Source organism: Carettochelys insculpta, chromosome 3 (assembly GCF_033958435.1).
Source record: "Carettochelys insculpta isolate YL-2023 chromosome 3, ASM3395843v1, whole genome shotgun sequence".
In the NCBI taxonomy this organism is placed as follows: domain Eukaryota; kingdom Metazoa; phylum Chordata; order Testudines; family Carettochelyidae; genus Carettochelys; species Carettochelys insculpta.
The window spans coordinates 66613070-66625577 of record NC_134139.1 but is presented as its reverse complement, the minus strand read 5'-3'; positions in this window follow the sequence as shown (position 1 = coordinate 66625577).

The following is a 12508-nucleotide window of genomic DNA, read 5'->3' as shown; positions in this document are numbered from 1 at the left end:
TGCTGATAGTCAATTTCTTCTAACCAACCAGTTACAATAATAATAATATATGGAGATACACATCTCATTGAACTGGAAGTAACCTTGGGCGGTCATTGAGTCCAGTCCCCTGCCCTTTTGACAGGACCAAGCACCCTCCCTTTTTAAAAAAAAATTATTTGCCCCAGATCGCTAAATGGCCCCCTCAAGCACTAAACTCACAACCTCGGGGTTTAGCAGGCCAATGCTCAAACTACTAAGCTCTCTCTCCCCTCTTTAAGTTGTTTAAACAAATGTGTTGCAATGATAGAAAAACCACGTGTCTGAAAATTGTAAGCAGTAGGGCTACATATCATTTTTTTAAAAGGGGTACTTTATAGAAAAAAAGGCTGAGAAACACTGACCTCTGGTCTGCATGGATTAGGTCTCACCTGGAGCATTATGTCTAGTTCTGAGCATCGCATTTCAGGAAAGACGTGGACAAACTGGAGAAAGGCAAGAGAAGAGAAACAAAAATGATTAAAGCTCAAGAACACTTGGCCAATGAGAGAAGGCTGAAACAAATGGCTTCGTGTAGTCGGGCAAGCAGAAGACTGAGGGGGGCTACTCGAGAGGTGGGCAAAATGCATCCGGCAGGCTGGAGCCTGCCTGCCTAACATTTGAATCTGCCCACCATAACCCTCTGGGCTGCTACAGCCCAGCGGGGGGTGGGGAGGGGGCTCAGGCTGCCTGCCTGCAGTGGCTCCACACTGTGGTCAAAGCTGTTGGCTGCTGGGGCAAGCACATGCACCCCTTGTGTGAGGTAGGCAGCAGGTCGCCATGTGCTGTCTGCACCCTCAACACCATCCTCACAGCACCCATGGGCTGGAAACCCAGGGGCGGTGCTTGCAGGCACCGGCAGTGTGCAGACAACTGCTGCCCCCTCCTGTGAAGGAGGATGCAGAGACATGCCTGGCCCAGCAGCTGGCCACTTTGAGCGACACATATGGCTAAGACAGGCAGGAAGCCTGCCTCACTGCCCCACTGGGAGCTGCCTACAGTAAGAGCCTCCCAAACAGAGCTTGCACCTGGCACCCGCCCTCCCACATCCCCACCCCTTCTGGGCCCAAACTCCCTCCCAGACTCTGCATCCCAACCCTGACCCCCGCTTACAGCTCCCTCCCACATTTAAACTTCCTCCCCACGTCTTCTGCACTCCAACCCCTCTTGTACTCAAACTCCATTCCACACCATGTCCCCTCCGGTAACAGAGTGCTGCCCATGACTACTTACCCAATTCTTGGGAGTGGCTCCTTGTGAAAATTACTGCCCACCCTGGGGTGCCCAATAACAGTTTTCAAGCATTTAAGCTGTTGTTACACCAAAGAGGGAGGAAAACTGTTCTGCTTCATCTCTGAAGATTGGGGCTTAAATTGCAGCAAGGGTGGTTTAGGTTGGACATCAGGAAAAACTTCCTGCCAGAGCAGTTAAGCACTGGAATACGTTGCCCAGGGAGGCTGTACAATCATTGGAGGTTTTAAAGACCAGGTTAGATGAACGCCTGTCAGGGACGGTCTAGTTCAGGGGTGGCCAAACTTTTTTCATCAGGGCCACGTGGCAATTTTTTCACGTTACGGGGGGCCAAACGCAAAATAGCCCAAAACCTGCCCCACCCACAGTCTTAACCTCTCGCAACCCCCAAATCCATGATTAACTTACCTCACACAGGAGCGCCACATGCTGCCACCCCACACCGCACCTTTGCCAGGCCGCGGCCTCCTCCTCATTGTGGCTGTGCGGCTACACACAGCACGGCAGGGGCAGCTCTTTGCCCTGCCACAGTGAAATAATGGGACTCAGGTTAATTGGTTTAATGGTTGGATCCCTCCTGCCGAACATTAAACCAATTAAATTGAGTTCTCCTCTTTCAGCGTGGCAAAGCAGGGAGCCAGAGGAAGAGTGAGCAGCAGCAGTGTCCAGAGACGCAAATGGCTCCTTAAAGAGCCACATACAGCTCAGAGCTGCCCAGCTGGCTTTTAAAATGGCGCCGCTGCCGGCTCTGCAGGCCAGATAAAAAGGCTCTTTTGGCTGGATTTTGGCCTGTGGGCCACATGTTGGCCAACATTGGTCTAGATGGTGTTTGGTCCTGCTCTGAATGCAGGGAACTGGGCTTGATGGCCTCCTCTGGTCTCTTCCAGTTCCACCATACTATGACAGGTGAATCACCCTTGCCCTGTAATCCTTTTATTTCAGTTTAGTGTGCAGGTGCTGATGGCCTCTGATTCACAGAAGGTCAAACTCAATGATCAAGTGGTCCCTTCTGGTTCTACAACCCCTGGAGATGGTTTGCCTTTTTATTCTTTTCTGAACCATACGACACGGACCCTTCATATGACCCGGATAGATGGCAATAACAATTGGAGTGTTATGTAAACAAGAGCTAGAAAATTCCCATTAATGGGTTTGAAATCTTTATAGGCTCTGACTCATAGTAGTTGCATCTACTGGATGCTGAAGGTTTCAGGCATAAAAGCTAGCAGTGGCTCAGCTCCTCCTGGTTTGTCTTGGAACAAGAATCAATTAACCCCACTGTGTGACTTGCTAGAATCTCCCTGCTCCCTCCCAGCACTCCTAGTTACACCATCTGCCAGGCTTTCAGACTGGAGGGTCCTCTTCGGTGTCTTTTGGGGCCATTAAGAAGACAGGTCCTCCATTTGCTTTGGGTGGCACCAGTGGTTCAGGTGCAATCAATGGGTCTTTAGAGGAGTCAGAAAATGGCCTGTCCCCCAACAGGCAGCAAGAGAGCCAGGAAACACTCCACCTTTGCTGCCATCAGCTAGTCTAAAATTCACAGTGCTCACGGCAGCCCGCAGGAAGGCACCATCCTTTTTGCCTTTCTCCTTCCGAGTGGGTGCCAACTATTAAGCTATTTTCTCTATAATACATCCGAAAGAAACAGATAATTGTGGAGCAATGACTGTAGCTGTCAATCTCTCCAAGAAGAAAGATGGTAAAAGGAAACACCTGGAACATCTCAAAGATCCCTGGAAAGGGGCTCCAGATGCTACTAGGGAGAGGGACAAGGAAGGGTCAGTTGAAAGTCCAAGAAGAACTCAATGGTGTGATTGGTGGAAGCGCTCCTGTTTTCATTTGAAATAAGAAGGCACCAGCCTAGCTCCATTCAACATCCTAGGAAGTGTGCTGGGGTTTTTAGGCTTGGCTGGAATTTGAACCCACTCAGATTTGGGTGATTGCACCATCTTGGCCAAATGTTTTACACAAACCACCTGTCTGGCCATCTATCCCATCCCATATTGATGCACAACACTTGCACAGCCATGACAGGGAGGTAAATCTCATTAGTCTTCTAATTTTTTTTTACCCCTACAGGGAAGTGGCAGGAAACCAGCTGTGAAATAAAACCTCAATCCAATAGCAAAGGTCAAAAACTAGAAGAATATATTTTTTCTCCAACAGGGAAGTTTGTGTAAAATTGACCCTTGGTCAAAGCTGCTTAGATTTCTTGGTAAGATGCCCCCCATAAATCCTGGGGGCTGTTATGGAGCTTTATCTTGCTAATCCTGTAAACCTTTGATCTTTAAATTACCACTATGACCCTAGAAATTCTTGCTCATGAAGGAGAGAACAAACTTCTTTGGGGGTCTAGGGTTTTCTAAGCTCTTTTTGCATTATCACTGACCACTACGGAATCCAAGACTTTCAGACAGTAAAGCCATAAAAATGCAGCACTTATCAAGTCACACAACAAGGAAAATCCTAAAGACTTTTCTCATTTTTTATTCAGTCCTTACTTAAGCAAACGTCACGCCTGAAATCAATAAGGAGCTGCACCATTCATTTTTGTTGGTCCTGCACTTTGCACATATTCAGTTACAGATACAAGAACAGCTATACCAGTGGTTTTCATCCACTAGTACCCCTGGAGGTATTACAGCAGTCTTCCAGGGGTTACAGCAACTAATTGAGATATTTGCCCAGTTTTACAACAGGCTATATAAGAAGCACTTGTGAAGTCAATGTAAAACTAAAATTTTATACAATGACTTATTTATACTGTGCTATATACTGCACATTGAAATAAGTAACCATTTATATTCCAAATTATTTCTTTTATAATTACAATGTAAAAATGAGAAAGTGAGCAGTATTTCAGAAAGAGTGGAGTGGGACAGTTTTGTAATTGTATGTCTGATTTTTGTAAGCAAAAATAATTTCCAAGTGAGCTGAAAGTTGGGGGTAAGCAAGACAAATCAGCCTCCTGAAAGAGGTACAGTATGCGAGAACGATTGAGAGCCACTGATCTACACAAACGCAAAAGACAGTGACAATGTACTATAGCAGTAAGAGCTAAGCAATAAGCCTTCAGTAAATCTATCTGGAGTAGGTATAAAGCCAGAGCTAGCTATGCAGGACAGAACTGATGTCAATTCCTTTCCTAAGACCACACTACGAAGCCCAGAGTGTAGAGAAAAGGATCACCTTGATCCAAAGTCAATTTATGAGCTTAAGAGTCTATTCTGCCCAATTGCAGTATAAAATTTCATTCCCTGACACTTGCCAAGAAGGAGCCAGCAAACTAAACAATTTTAACTGCAGAAGCAATTGTTTTCAGCATATATTTTAAGAGCCGTATTTTGTTTTTATAACCATCATTCTCTCCTTAGCTTTCCCTTCCCACCCTCACACACACAAAACAAAAATCAACATTTCATATATTTACAAGGGCAAAAGCAACGACAGTTTCAAGTGCAAAGGCACTCAGCTGGAGTTTGTTTAACTTTCGGGAATAACATCTTCTGGCAAAGCAGAAAGTGAAGAGTGCATTTAGCAAAGCTGTCACTCACTCTTAGGTGTGGAGTACTACTTCAAGTGGGAAGGAACTTGCTATTCACAAAGCATTCAGTGAAGTTCAATGCTTCAAGCACCTTTTTAATTTACTATGTGGTACAGTGTATTACTGTGTTGGATTCAGCAAACTATTTTCCCTACAGAGGTGCTAATGGAATCCATGGTGTTGTACAGACTGAAAAAAATTTCCCACTCCTTGGAGTGCCTCTGCACTGGCTTGTCAACTAGCTGAGTTTGAGCTCAGACCCTGGTAAACTGCTTTCTAACAGGGTATGCCCATGCATTGTGGGTGAAACTATGCTAGGTTAAAGCTATGTTTAAAAATCACATCTAAGGCTCCGGATCATATTCAAAAGTGAATCCATCTAGAAGAGAACTTCCAAACAGGTCTTTTGCACCCACCAGCCTCACACACTAAGCTCAGGAAACTTCAAAGGGAGTGCTTTCTGGCTCACAACAGCCAAAGCTCCTCCATGTATTCGGCATTTTCTAGTGACTGAGCAGCATACACGCCCGCCACACACAGAGAGGAAACTCTGAACTTTTGATGAGCACAAAAATTTGGAGATATCAACTATGGCAAAGCATGTGGCTCCAACCCCAAGGGAACAGCTTAAATGACCCGAATGCTTCACCATTACACTACTTCAGTTGCATGGACATTATTGAGAGTGTGATGAAATTAACCTGGCCAGTGCTCATCTAAAGATAGGCATTTTTATTAACCAGCCCTTATTGCCACTCTTAGGGTGAAGATCTATCCCTCACTGATTAACCACCCAAACAAATTCAGTCGTGCTCTGCTTCTAAAATCAGGCAACATTTCCCACAATGCTTCACTGCAAAGGAAGATGGTCCACTGGGGACTGTAAGGCACGTTTTTGACCCTCTGGAGCAATGTATGCACACCTGTTTTCAGAAGGAGGTGACTGGGGTTTTAGGACACCATTACTATCACTTCCCATCTGTCAGTGACCTCATCCAGCCAGTCACCCCAGGGAAGCGCAGCCTAACGACTAGCATCTATAGGGGGTAGCCCTTGCTTGCAGGGCAATGCAGCCTAATGACCAGCATCTAGAGAGTTAGCCCTTCCTTGCAGAGCACCATGGTCTAATGGCCAGTCTCACGGGACTGTTGCTAGAAGGAGGGGGTGGGTGGCAGCCCAAGTACACAGTCCAGGCCCACCTGCCTCCACTGGGCCCCGACTCAGGGCTTGGGCAGTGGTGGACTGGTCTACCACTAGCTCAGAGAAGAATCCCACCAAAAGACGCCGAGCTCACTCAGGTGGGAGATGCCATCTGTGTACTCTCCCTGGGTCACTTCTTACCATCTGTGGCATCAGGGTGAGCCATGAAGCTTTGGGGTCCTCCAGCTCTGCAGTGCAAGTCACTCCCCAGCGCACCACTGGCTCTGGAAGTCCATTCCAGTCTCCAGGGTCTCTGTCTTCTGCTGTCAGGGTCTGTGGCTGGTCCACCCAGGATGCTCCCGCTGCAGCTCCTCCCTCTCCAGCTTCCAGCTCAGACTGAGTTAAGTTGCTCCCTCTTAAACTAGCCCAGCACTTGAAACATATGTCCAGTATGGCTGGGGCGGGTGGGATGTCCTCTGCCCACCATATCACACCCTCCTATCTCCTCATTGAACTGCAGTGCTACGGAGTGGGTCAAAATTAGAATGCAGATCATGCCTGGTTTTTTTTCCACAAATTTTATGATAATCCCTACAGGAAACACTTAGTAAGAGGCAAAAAAATAAAATAAAATAAAATTGCTTTGTATATTCTCTCTACACTGACTTTTTAATGCTATTTTTTGCTGCCTTTGACCACAGGTTATTCAGAAATGAACAATCCTGCTTTGTAAAAGAATGACTTACTTGCAGTGTACAATATGTTTTGTTAGTGTCCAAGGGAAGATTGCAGCCCAGCAATGGCATTTTGATCACAGTTAAATGGGAGGGGTGGCCAACAAATCAGGGACTAAGAGCCATGGATAGAGTGCAAAGAGCCACATATTATATATTAATTGTTCTCTCTCTATTTAGAGAAAGAAAAATTAATATATACTACGTGGCTCAATGCCCTCCCCCTTTCCTTCCCCCTCCCCCAGAGCCAGGTACCCCCCAAGCCCCCTGCTGTAACTCAATGCTGGCAATTCAGCGGAGCCACCCGCCACCATGTGCTTCTCCCACCAAGTGCTGGGGTGTGTGAGCACAGCGGCGGATAGTACTCCTGGTGTGCGCCTCTGAGGAGGAAATGCATTTAATGGCTCAAAGAGCCGCATTCAGCTTGAGAGCCGTGGGTTAGCCACCCGTTACAGGATTTGGACGGGTTGAGAGGAGCCTAATGCCACTTGGGGATTTGCTTCCAAGAGCAGGAAGATGAAGACAAAACCCAGTGCCTCTCCTAGTAGCCTCAGTATCAACCCCTTTCCAAGAGCCTGGAGCAATTCTGAATAAGAAACTGAATAGGCGTCAGAGGTCAGATGGGCAGAGGGGAGAAACTGGATTGATAGAGAGGTGTACAAAGAAAAGCATGATGAGTAACCAATTGTGCCTTTCACTAGAGACACCCTCTGTATCAGCGCATATCCACATTCCCAAAGCACTACCACTCTCAAAGTTTCGTGCCCCACCACTAGGAATACCAGGGCTGATTCTACATAACATAGCACCTAGATCCACAAGGGGCATTCAAGGGAAGTTAGGAGCCTAAATCCCTTTGAGGGAGGCAGAGACTCTCCATCATTTTCAAAGAGCTTTGGCTCTATCTCACATTCCTGTGCAAAATGGCTGTAAAACACTGCCAGTGGATTGAGCGACCAGCCTGGGGATGAGGGCGAGGGAGAACTCAGATTTGGTAGCATTACACACACACTTGGCTCAAATAGCTAGAAGGCGAAGGAGAATCAGGGCCATTGCCTCAGCTTGTGTTTGGTCAGCCCGGGAAGCTCAGGCTGTCTGCCATCTGGCACCGCACCAACAAGGCGATTTTTGAACTGTTCAGCAAATGTCAACCAGCACGGAGGCCTGGCAGCCGAAGACAAAGGGCAGGGAAAAGAAAGTGGGGGAGGAGAGCCCCCGCTAATTTCCTCCTCACATCCCCTCTCCATTACCATCTCCCCTCCTCCCCCTGCCACGCTCTGAAGGTCAAGTGGAATTGTGACGAGGAGCCACCTGCGATTTAAAGTGCCGCTTTCCCCTCCAGCGGCACGTGAAAATGCCACCATCGTACTCATTGCCTACGGCACTTGGGAGACAGAGCCACCGGGAAAAGGCAGATGCTGCTCTATTTTTTTTCTTCATCAACACTGAAGAGTCAGCAGTGCTTAGAGACGATTGAAACAGGTAGGCAAAGGGGTCTTTGGACTCGCCACAGGAGTGGGGGAGAACATGGTCCAGCCACGCCAAACTGAGGAGAAGCATTTTGCTTTTAGCAGAGGAGCTGAACTCTGCTTCTCCCTCCCTTTGCCAGCCCGTCTTTAACCTCTGGAAGAGACCGAGCTTTGGAAGAGTGAACTGGGCTCTCTTCTGAACCACAATTCACTGGAGCTCAACAGCACTTCTGGCACGTTCTTGACCCTCTTTGTCTTTCCCCACTGCAATCTTATTAACAGGGCTAGGGAGGGTCTGTGATGAACGAGACAGACAATGGAGTATGTTTGTATAATAGGCGTAAAAGAAAGCTAATTGGCCTCCTGGGAGCGATAAAGAACTTGTTAGGTTCCTCTAGGCAAACCCTAATTATTAAGCTTGAATTATTCTTTTTCTTTGGGAGAGGAATCTCTACGGTCCTTATTAAAACCTACAAAGATCAGAATTTTGGCATTAGATTTGTCCATGCTACACACAATCCAGGCCAAATAAGGAAGTTGTACTCAGCCCCTGAAACACCATTAGGCCTCACCTAGGCGTGATCTAACTGCGTAACACCCAGCTGTTACAAGGATCAACAGGAATCATTGTGTCGGACACCTGCAGCTGGGAATATGATAGATCAGATTCTTCCCCTTAGAACCCAGTGGGGTTTTTATACTGAAGGTGAGAAAAATTCACATATTTTCAGTGTTCTCCTCGGCCCCATTCACAAAAGGTCCATCTCCAATACACAATTAACTCTGTAAAAACATACAAGAAAGAAAACAGACTCTTTCTTATTGGATGGTGTGTAAAAATTACACGTTACCACACACAGTTCTATGGTGTTTGCTGGTCCTGCTTGCAGGCTGGAACACTCTGCAGGGAAGCATGGGATCTAGCTTCCCAGAAGTCAGCCTGCAAAGGGCCAGCCGAGGATAAGCTGGGCTCCTATAGGCAGCAATCTGCTTTGTCGCTCTGGTTTTCATTCTTGTGTGTCAAAGTTGTGGATTATACAAAATAAAGCAGGGATGTTCTGCTACAACCTTCCAGAAGGCGTGCGTTGTTTTTGATCTAATGTCTCTGCCTGAATGTGGTCAGGCTCGCCAACAGGGAGCAGGGGACAGGCACAAAGGGGACAATTGCCCCGATGGCTAGTGTTTCAAAGGGGCCCCGAGCTCCCACTACCTGTGGCAGCACTGCTCTGGTTGTGTGTGGCTGTGAAGGAGTGGCGGGCAGGGGGAGGAGGGCGCCAACGCCATGGTTAGGGAAGCACTTAGCGCTGACTTCCCTAGGCTCTGCCTCTTCCATGGCACAGAGCCAGGCTCCCACCCACCCTTGCTCTGGGGCCTGCGGTGTTACCTACCAGCTCTCTGCTCTTGCTAGCTCTAACATCTGTAATATGAGTTGCTGGATTTAATGTTGTAATTGCTTTGTTTGCTTGGCACCTCTCAAAATAAATAACTTCTCATTTGTTAAGCTGGTGGCTTTGTGCTTTCTTTTTTCTCTCTTTCTTTAATGGGGCATTGTTTTGGCTTCCCCATTCACTTTGCAACAACACTCCTTGTACCTATGCTGAAAGCTCCCTGTGGTGCCCAGAACTCCTGTGGGGTTTGCTCATTGAGTGGGGTACTAGAAGAATGATTGGGCTGTGGAAGTGGGGATCGGGGAGGGGGTGCTGAACCTGGGTGGCATATGAGGGTGGCAGCTGGGAGAGCTGTTTAACCCAGCCACTGAGTCCAAGGGCACATAAGGACCACAGCTTGGCACTGCTGTGCCACCCAGTCCACTGAGTACAGGGACATGTAAGGTGTCAGCTTGTAAGTGCTGATTAACTGGTCCTCTCAGATGAGCTCTGGCAGCGTGCGTTCTTCTGAGCCCACGGTGGGAAGAGCCAAATTCTGATGACCCTGGGTTGTGCAGGATAGCTCCACTGCGAGGGAACTGGCAGAAAGGAGAGGTAAAGCTCCTTATGAACACCAGTAACACAAGCAGAACACTGGTAGAATTATTCACCTCCCCTGCTTAACCCCAAATAAATGAGCATACCCCAGAGTAACCAACAAATCTGGTAACAGCAGCCACCAACAGCTCCACTGCTTGAGGCAAATGGCACAGGAAAGGTTATCTATTCGGAAGGACAAAGACACATCAGTCAGAACAAATGGATTTCAAACGTAATTAACCTGGCCTTGGCCTGAGACAATGCGGTGCCCAAGATCAAGTCTGAGACTTGAGACTGGAAATAGAGCCCTCCGCTAGGAAAGGAGTTCCCCTTGCTTCACCCTCATCCCCTCAACAGAGCATGGAGGCTGCTGAGTGGCATTTTTTCCAACGACAAACTTAGTACCATTTTGTGTGAGCAGTAATCTCTCTTAATTTCCCATGTATTCTCTCTACTATGCCACAGAAATCTGCTCTCACATGACGGTCTGAACTGTAGGCGTAGACTGTTAAATGGAGGTATTCTGCTCAGGTATCTTCGAGGATCTTGAACACCTCAGAGGAGGCTGAATCAAGAGTGAGGCTTCAGCACCTCCTACCAGGCAAGGGAATTGCAATTCCGCTTCCCTGATGAGACACAAAAGCAGACTGGGCCGGTGTAGCTGGGGCTCAGAGGCCATTTCTACATGCTGAAATAGCTGCCTGTGTCTATGCATCACGCCTGTTGTCTCAAAAAAGTTTCCAAGATAATGGGCACATGAAGAAAGGTTGAGGGAATTGGGACTGTTCAGTCTGCAGAGGAGAAGACTAAGCGGGGACTTGATAACAGCCTTCAACTTACTGCAGGGAGGCTGGAGAGAGGCTGTTCACAGTGGTCATGGATGACAGAACATGGAACAATGGTCTCAAGGTGCGGTTGGAAAGGTCCGGGTTGAACATTAGAAAGAAGTTTTTCACTAGGAGGGTGGTGAAGCATTGGAATGGTCTACCCAGGGAAGTAGTGGAGTCTCTGTCCCTGGAGATGTTTAAGTCTTGGCTCAACAAAGTCCTGGCAGGGCTGATCTGATGGGTTTGGTTCTGCTTAGAGCAGGGGGCTGGACTCCATGGCTTTTTTAGGTCTCTTCCAGCTCTATTGTTCTATGATTCTATGATTCTATTCAAGCATGCCTGTACACCTCATCGATTGAGGAATACAGGGATGTCTCGAAATAGCACTTTATTTCAGCATGTGGCATTGTTTAGACAGCGTCATGTGGAAATAGCCTATTTTGAAATCTACTCGAAGTAAGCCACACAATTTGTGTAGCATAAATTGAGTAGTTTATTTCATGCTTCTGGTGCTGTGTAGACACAGCCAGAGTGAGCCAAACAACCTAAGCAGAACTGGGATTGGTTATGCCCTGCATGTTGAGCACTTTTCAGCTGTGACCTGTTGGATTTGCTGAACTGACGTCCATAGAAAATGAATCCCTCTAGTCACAGTTCTGGTATAGCATGGGCCAGGGCAGCAAAGGGAGCTATACAGTACGCCATTAATGTGTCTGAACTCTGATCTGCTGGTACCAGAATTTAGCAATGCAGACATTTAAAAAAAATCCACATAATGCTTCTAATTCAAGCTGCAAAAGAACTATAAGGTGATTTTGCTCAACCCACAACCAAAACAAAAAGCAGTCAAGTACCACTTTAAAGACTAGCAGAATAGTTTATTAGGTGAGCTTTCGTGGGACAGACCCACTTCTTCAGACCATAGCCAGACCAGAACAGACTCAATATTTAAGGCACAGAGAACCAAAAACAGTAAGTAAGGAGGACAAATCAGAAAAAGATAATCAAGGTGAGCAAATTATTTATCTTTTTCTGATTTGTCCTCCTTGCTTACTGTTTTTGGTTCCCTGTGCCTTAAATATTGAGTCTGTTCTGGTCTGGCTATGGTCTGAAGAAGTGGGTCTGTCCCACGAAAGCTCACCTAATAAACTATTTTGCTAGTCTTTAAATTGCTACTTGACTGCTTTTTGTTTTGATAGCGTATAGACTAGCACAGCTTCCTCTCTGTTACTAACCCACAACCAGTGAGTTTTGTCAATCAGGATATAGCTTAGGCTGTACAGAATCACAGCTTTCAACTCATTTTGTAATCAGGCTCTGTACACGGTTTTCATCCATATGCAACATTTGGTATTTGGTAAATTACCTTGGCAGCCAGCCATGGTTTTGCTCTTCCCAGAAGCCTTGTGCCTTCCTATAACGAATCTCTAACAATTATTTTGCTCAGTGACAAATCTTCTTAATCATGCTTGTGTAACTAATTCAGATGGTCTTCTATTCCCAGAGTGCATTGGCCATCATGTGGCTGATGTCAAGCCAGATGCTCTTGTGGGCCAAT